Source organism: Carcharhinus amblyrhynchos, chromosome 29, assembly GCF_965287045.1.
Source record: "Carcharhinus amblyrhynchos chromosome 29, sCarAmb.v2.hapA, whole genome shotgun sequence".
Classification (NCBI taxonomy): Eukaryota; Metazoa; Chordata; class Chondrichthyes; order Carcharhiniformes; family Carcharhinidae; genus Carcharhinus; species Carcharhinus amblyrhynchos.
Window position 1 is genome coordinate 23,774,597 of NC_137352.1, and position 6,586 is coordinate 23,781,182.

Consider the following 6,586-nt stretch of genomic DNA (forward strand, 5'->3'; position numbering starts at 1 on the left):
CACCCCTTCGGGCTTAACAAACTAGGAAAAAGACCATTCAGCCCTTCTAGCCTGCTTTACCCCCACTCATTACGCTTGTTACTGATCTGATCGTGGCCTCAGCTCCACTCATTTTTTTCACCCTTGATTCATTTAGAGAAGCGAAAATCTGTCCATCCCCAGCAGTGAATGTGTTCTAGCTGGAAAGTGTCAAAGATTACCAGCGCTCGGAAATGAATGAAGACGTTTCTCCTAATCCCACAACACCACCCCACCCCCCAAAAGATCCCCTTACCCTGAAAGTTGTTATTTTCTAGATTCCCCGGCCAGTTGAGTGTGAGCAAGGACATGCACTCCTGGATACATTAAACAGGTTGGTTAGCATCTGTGAAAGGGTACACAGCTAAAACGCCAACTTGTCCACCCTCTCCCAACGGGCACCGACTGACCTGTTCGGCGGTGTTCAGTTCCGATTCACATTTTCAGCATCTGCGGGCGCGTTCGTTTGTTAAAATTGCTCCCAATTCTATGCCTGGGTAATTAGAAAGAATATTTTTGCAACCGCTTCTGACATTTGAGTACATTGCATTCTATGGAGTATGGTTATAACAGGAATTGATCCCCGACTGCACGCCAGAATGTAACAGCAATTACAAAATCATTCGTTCAGATTACGATTAAATGCGGTAATATCCAGTGCTGACCAAGAAGTAATGTTACTATTTACAGGAGTAGTAGTTACAAAGGAATATAGAGCAACACCACTAAACATTCACTAAACATTTTTCAATGATTTACTAAATGATCACTTGCTAAAGATTATGTATGAGAAATCTAATTGATCATCTAGAGGTAAAGAGCGTTTGAGTACATTGTGGATTGGTGGATGTGTGAGAATGAAGGTGTTCGGATTCAGAGAGTGATTATTTTCAGAAGTTATCATATTAGCTGTGTCAAAGCTCAAAGATCAAAGCTCAGCCAAAGGACCTCAGGCTGATGCCCCCTCAGTCTCTCCCTAATGTATACCAGCAGTTACGTCCACTTCCCTTCCTGGTTTATTCCTATGTTGTGTTGGGAGGAGCGGTGGGCTCATTCTCAATGTCAGGAAAGCGCAACATAATGTCTGTGGCCATTCCAAACAAAGATATGCAGGTTAGGCAGATTGGCCATGCTAAATTGCCCCTTAGTGTCCCAAGATGTGTGGGTTAGGGAGATTAACACAAGACTACAGTTATTGCCACAGGAAGCTGTGGAGGGCAGGTAATTGGGTGTTTTTTAAAGACAGAAATAGGTAGGTTCCATTGCTAGGGATCAAAGGTTAAAGGCGGGAGAATGGGTTTGAGAAACATCAGCCACGATTGAATGGCGGAACAGATTCGATGGACCGAATGCCCTAATTCTGCTCCTTTACCTTAGGATCTTATGTTTTATTTTGTGCCGACGTAAAATTAGAGTGAGAACGTGCTCTGAAAATGATTGCACAGCTTTTGCGATAGCAGATTTCATGTATATTGGCGCAGAAGTATCAGATGTTGTGGTTGTGAGATCGAAAGTTTATCTGAGATAGTTTCATTGATTGGTTTCGGTCGCCTGAAGGGAAGGAGATGGTTGGAGGGGTTGCGGGGGGAGGGGGGGAGGCGGAGGTGGGTGGGAGCACAGATTTTTTTCCCCCAGAGATTTATTTCTTAATTGGTCCAGTGTTCTTTTTCCCTCTCCAACTGATGGTCTTGAGGAGTGAGGGAGTGTGGGATTAGAGTAACATATACCCAGTAGCAATGCCCCAGGCACCGCGAGTTTGAGGCAGGTATAAGACAGATCTTTATCCGTGCATAACTTTCTCATGTTTTGATAAAGACCATTCCAATTCAAGTGAGACCCAATGATTTCAACATTCTATAATATCTGCAGAAACTCCCATGAAGTCAGAAATGTATCAACTTAAAAGCGGCAATATAAATTGAGAGTCAGCCTGTCACCCCATCCTGATAACACGGAATTCAAGTGACACCAGGCCCATGTAGCAGAGAGCTTCACACTATGTAGCTTTCACGCTGGCTACAGTATAACGTTAGCCTATTGCCACGCTAGGGTTACGTCTGCATAGATGGTGCACCACCTACACACTTTGAAGTTACACTTGAATGAATTTAGTGTTAGGAGAGATGTGGGGCAGTTTAGAATTTCTGCTAGTATTTAGAAAAGACATCCCAAAGAGTGGAGGGGAGTAGAAATCTTTTGCCACGCGATTCAATGAACGGTGAAACAGAGCTGTATGTGTGTGTGTGTGTGTGTGTAGGCATTGAGACACAGGGTTGGAAATACAGTGGGACTGATGGGCGTGTGTTTAAGAGGAATTGGGGAGGCTGAGATTCGATTAACCCTGACTTGTTCCTTTATCTTGTTGCTTTGCTGCCGATGCGTCTCCGAAGCTGTTTGACATCAAGACAAAAGCAGCGGTGAAAGGGATGGCTTAATACAACAGCATGCCCGGGAACTCAAAATTAACGGATAAAAGCAAATTACTGCTGATGCTGGAATCTGAGACCAAAAGAGAAAATGCTGGAAAATCTCAGCAGGTCTGGCAGCATCTGTAAGGAGAGAAAAGAGCTGACGTTTCGAGTCCAGATGTTCCTTTGACAAAGGTGGCTTGAAATGAACGAATTGATAAGTCCCATCACATTTACTATCAAAATGACTGTACCTGGGTTGTCATCCACTATCCAGATGACAGACTGGTTTGAAGCAATGATAGTTAATATTTATAATCTCAGAATGTGCGACAAAACAGTGAAGTGTCGCAGATTTTAAACACTAATTTATTTTAAAAATTCTACCTGTGCTCTGATATGTGTTAAATAACATGTTTAACTTTCCGAGAAGTCATTTTAATATATAAATTCTTAATATGAATCATTGAAGTAGTATTTAATATTGGGGAGACACCATTCCATTCCCATTTTAACCTCAACTGCTCACAAGCATCATCTACCTGGATGTTTATACACATTAGACCCTGTGCCAGGTCCCTATCAGGTCTACAACATGCGTTGAGCAGCTTTATCTGTTCCAAGACACCTTTCCATCCTAGTCATTAGACATTTAATTTCATCCAGTATGTGTTTCCACCCCTCAATCCACGGCCGCTCAATGCATATTTAGATAGACATTATCTCCCTGTAATTATGCACCATTTCACTCGAAGCGATGAGAAAATTATGAATTGATATTTTCATCAAGGACTTAACCCCCTAACCCCGCCGCTTTATCGCCCCATCTCTCCGTCAACCCTCCCCCCCCCTCCTCTGCTGAGTTCCTGTTTTCTCCACCACCCCCTCCTCCCCTTGCACCGTTGCACTGAACAGAGCGGCGGATAATTTCAACTCATTTCCCATCAAATTGGTGTAATTATTGACATTAAACTCGGGAAAATTACAAGAAGGTACTTCTGCTCCATCTCCCAGTGCCCGCGCTAATTTGTTGAAATCGAGTTGCCATCACAGTTTCAATCATATTTGATTAATCCGGCAAGTGGTTGGACAGAAGCAGAATTCTCGCAGCCCATGCTATTAGATAATTAGGGGAGATCTTAGAGAGGGAAGTACTAATCCTTGGGCACGGGGACAGCCTTTCCATCCCCATCAGGCAGCGAGAAGAAATTAATTTCTGGAATCAATTAGCCTTAAAAGAACATTACTTCGCCAAGTGGGAGTCGCGTCTTCCATATGCATGAAGGGGGAGATGATGAGGGTTTAAGAGACCGCGGTGCTGGTAAACAAGAATATTTTAATAACTACATGCTCAGTCGCTCGCGAGTGCGGCAAAGGCAAGTTTTGGATTTGTCTTGGGTGAGGAGGTTGCATTGAGCACTTGATCTGAAAGCAACGTGAAATAGAATAAAGGTATTATTGTTCTGGTCACATCCCATTGCTTTAACGCCTCCCCCCCCCCCCCGGCCACACACACACATACACATATATGCAAGGACATATGTATATCTACATATATGTGCATCATTTTCTACCTGGCCCTCTTGTCGTTCTTGTCCGGCGGCACTCTTGCAGTTGTGGGCACAGAACCTGGGTGCAATGCGGGGCAGATTAAAAAAAAGCACAACTCGGTAACAAGTTGGCGTTAGGGGCAAATGGGAGTGTGAATGGATTAATGGTGATGAAATTGTCCTAATGTGCGGTTTCTCGATGCCGTCAGAGAGGGAACAAGAGGTAAGCTGCTTTATCATCCATCTCATCAAGAGGGAGGCCTGTTGTTGAGTTTGGAGAGCACCCCCCACTCCCCCCCCCCCCCGCCTTTTCATTGAAGCGACACATGCTTGTAAAGCAGCTTGAGGGATTACAGACAACTCTGTCTATTCCAACACACCGCATTGAAACAGTGCAACAGGCAGCCGGAGTCAGAACTGACTCCACTCTCCTCGTCACGCTACACATTTGGTATTGGTTTAAATAAAACCGTGACTTTTTTTTACATACATCCTCAATTTCTATTGTGCAACAGACCTTTATCCTTTATAGGATGATGTGTCCAATTTGGATGGGGAGAGGTATTGTGATACATTGGCCTTGTTTTAATTACTGTACCGCATCTGAAATAATCAGATGTCAACACCCCTTTGATCAATTAATCTAATTTGTAAATGTCCTGTTAGCAGCATTGCTCTGAATAGCCGGATCACTATTATTTACTGCTCTGACAAAGGGTCACCCTAGATTCGAAACACTGGCTCTATTCTCTCCCCACAGATGCTGTCAGACCTGAAATTTTCCAGTATTTTTCTGTTATGGTTTCAGATTCCAGCCTCCCCAGTATTTTGCTTTTATCACTTATCATTTACCGTCTTCCATTTTATCAATTATTCCTGAATGAAAAAAAATCCTTTTTCGAAGGTGTTATTCCCACAGGACACCTCGAAATATTATAGCCCACCACATGTAAAAGGCGCTTGAAAACTTACACTTGTCCACTTTGTACATCGATTCTAATCACAACGGATTTAACTGGGAAAAGACAACCTTCGCACAATCGGAGTGAACACAGTTAGAAGCAACAATGCGAGAGGTCGCGACTCCATCTGGAACTTCTGAAACATGATTAGGAATTGAGGGAAAGGAAGGTTGCAATTTGAACTTGGAAGTGGCTCAGAGATCCCGCTAACCTCTATTCGCTGTGAAAAGGTGAATTCTTCACTCGAGGGGTAAGATAGGGCTCTGCTTTATTTAAAAGGCCACGGTTAAACTCAAGCCAAAATGTAAACGGTCCGACAACTAATAATATTCATGCTGAATAAGTCTGTACACAGGACAGGATAGTGTCACATGCCAGGGATAAGCCAAAGGGCTAGCCACTGGAGAAATACAAGGGTTTGCTGATCGCTGTGCACCGTCCAGTCTTACCCGAAACGTTATATTTGGAGTATTATCTCAATGCCTAATTGAGCAAAGAAAAAGTCAACATGAGTTTCGATATCTTTATGCACTGTAGATGGGCGGCACGCTGGCACAGCGATTAGCACTGCCGCCTCACAGCTCCAGTGACCTGGGTTCTATTCCCGGCCTGGGTCACGGTCTCTGTAGAGTTTGCATGTTCTCCCCGTGTCTGCATGAGTTTCCTCCGGGTGCTCGGGTTTCCTCCCATAATTCAAAGATGTCCGGGTTAAGTGCATTGGCCATGCTAAATTGCCCTAGAGTGTCATGAGATGTATAGATTAGAGGGGTTCGCGATGGGAAATATGCGGGATTGCAGGATAGGGTCTGGGTTGTATTGTTGTCCGCGCAAACCCGATGGACAGAATGGCCGTTCTGCACGGTAGAGATGTTATGATTCTATTGTGACAGTTTGTTAATAAGAAGAATTCAACGAATAAGAGGCTCCTATCTCTACTCCAGTACCAATCGGTGCATTATAGACATCTCTCTTGTTACTTAAAGGACAATTTGTTACAAAATTAAACAGTGTATTTTTTGCCCGATTACGGACTTGTCTTCCCAAGATCTTAGAATCTGAAGGCCCTTAACTTTCCAGCTCTTGTCTCTCTTCAATTCTCTCAGTGGATCGAGGACTAAAGGAGGAATAGGTGGATATCTACATAAACGGGGGGAAAGAAACAACGCTGAGTAGATGTTGCCCATTGTGACTGTTTAAGCTTTGCTGTAACTCAAGACGGAGGTTCAAAGCAAGACCCAGGACGCAGCATGAAACCGCGCTCGCCAATACAATCACCAACTCCGCCTTTGCATTGTGCTCCGAGTGGCTCTTGTATCATTACAACTTTAACTCGGAGAAAAGGAGTTTTCTGCACAGATAAAGAGCCCGAGGAATGAACGCAGCTCCAGGAGGCTTTCCAATGGATGGCCGGAGATCTACAGGGACAACGCACCAACGTGACAAGGAAAAGTTAAAATGGAACAATTGCTGTCTGAGTAATGTGAACTAACCTCACCGGTTATCAAGAAGTCAATGCAAGTGTGCAGAAACTAACCCCAAACTCGGACGCAATTCATATTTGTTTCTGAATCAAAATTCAATGTTTCAGAATTTCACATCACTTACCCTGCAAAGTACACATCAAAGTCAGACAAAACTGTACTTGCTC